General features: G+C 49.0%; 1 non-coding gene across 1 annotated transcript; it reads left to right on the top strand.

The window, feature by feature from the left end:
* Positions 1 to 976: 976 nt before the first annotated feature.
* On the top strand, positions 977 to 1138 carry LOC138527712 (U1 spliceosomal RNA). The gene has a single exon (XR_011284015.1). It is a non-coding gene; the product is annotated as a U1 spliceosomal RNA (small nuclear RNA).
* The last annotated feature ends 744 nt before the right edge of the window (positions 1139 to 1882 follow it).

Consider the following 1882-nt stretch of genomic DNA (forward strand, 5'->3'; position numbering starts at 1 on the left):
ATCGGAGTACACTTCGAATAGTTGCTGCAGCTCCGGAGAAAATACGAGTGGTATGATAGGTTATTTATAACGCGCTTAATACCCACGCAGCAGTGATCCCAATCATAAAAGTGAAACAGGCAAGCCCAACAGGTATAACTTATTTTCACTCTTTTGGTAGCGCAGTCTGAGGGCAGCCTATACCCTTCAGGAGAGGTGTGAGCTGATACAGTTGCAACACAAAAAACAATAGTACTATGTTCCCAAAATACCTTAGTTCTTGTCTTTCGGATCTCAGCAGAGCAGGCTTTTCAACATCAGACCAGAAGCATGGGTGCCTTTGCGCTGGGCTGGGGTCAAGTCGGAGAGCAGCAGCGATGGGCCCCAATGATGCAGTTCTGTTGGCAGTGGTGCTGATTTGTGGGTAGAAAACGCTGGGAACAGTAGGCCATGCCAAGTGGATGGCACTGGAAGACTCAGTGACCTCTGGGCCCTGACAAGGGAATACTTGCCTTTGGCGCTGTGCAGGCTCGGCTGACACAACACGGCATATGGTTACAGCAAAGATGTCAAAGCTTCAGCATTGTCATTGAGCAGAACTCTGAGATTCAGGGGTGGTGGAGCGTCGAGGTCCAGGATGATTATGATGGTGTGAATGGGGCCAGCGCTGAGCAGCTACGCTCAGGAGGGCCATGGGCCCGTGTGGGGCTGACAGGCCAGTGGACAGACTGCAACAGGCCTGCTCAAGCCATCCTGCTATTTATACAAATCTCGGGCCGAGCAGCACCTGATGGGAGAAAGGAACTGCGCTACAATCTGCTCTTCTGCTGGGCTCTGCCTGCTGGAGCTTCCCCCTACACGCGGGACAGGCAGCTCTGCAGACGCTCAGAGCTTCCGGGGATTGGGGGGTTGGGGCTGGGTCAGGGCCTGCCTTCTCACCCTCGCTTAGCAGGGCTTCCCAGAACTGACCCAACCCCTGCCCTCTTGCATGCAACTCATACTTAGCTGGCAGGGGAGAATGTGATCTCAAGGGCAGATCTCCCAGGGTGAGGCTTACCCATTGCACATCGGATTTGCTGACCCCTGCTATGTTCCCAAATGCGGGATACACGACTGCATTATTTCTGGTAGTGGGGGACTGTGTTCGCGCTCTCCCCCCCGATTTATTGGTGAAAGAAAAGGTAAAGTGTGCACTAGGCCTGCTAGGTTGCATACTTTTAGATTGTGCTCACATTGCGTTTCTTCAATTAGGTTCACCTTTGGGTGATCGTTTTTCCACATTTTATCTGTTGAATTGAATTATGCTTCTTTCATCACCACAGAAGTAATGTGTATTACAGAGAGAAGCTGCCATATGTATTGGGCACACTGCACATGCTCAGGCAGCATCAATCATGCTTTGTACAGGACAATGCTGGCCTAAATTGGGAACAGCCAGCATAGACATGTTGCTACAGAGGCATATTTTGGGTACAACCAGCATGAAATTGTGTTACATCAGTGACAGTGCTGTCTTACACTGTGGACACATTGATCATTAAAATGTGTTGGTGTTGTAAAATGTTCTTTTCTGCTGTTGGTGACATGGAATTTTCATGTTCCCCTTTAGAACTGATTGTACACTTATGGGTTTTTGGTCACCTTTTCTGCTGTAAAATGCACCATTTCAACCCCATATTTGAAAAAAAATTCTTGGGGGGGATCCCCCCAAACCCTCCCTAGAACATTGTAGCTCCCTCACTACGCTCGGTCGCCCCCACTATTTCAGAAAAATATGAACACATAGACACTGAAAGAAATCACAAGCAACTAACCTTTGATCACTGCCCATGACACCAAAAGCTTTCCTTGGGACTGCATGGCTATCACTGCCTGTGATGCTATTGTGTCAAAGGTCACACAA

This window comes from Ambystoma mexicanum, chromosome 14 (assembly GCF_040938575.1).
Source record: "Ambystoma mexicanum isolate Mex_15411 chromosome 14, UKY_AmexF1_1, whole genome shotgun sequence".
Lineage (NCBI taxonomy): Eukaryota > Metazoa > Chordata > Amphibia > Caudata > Ambystomatidae > Ambystoma > Ambystoma mexicanum.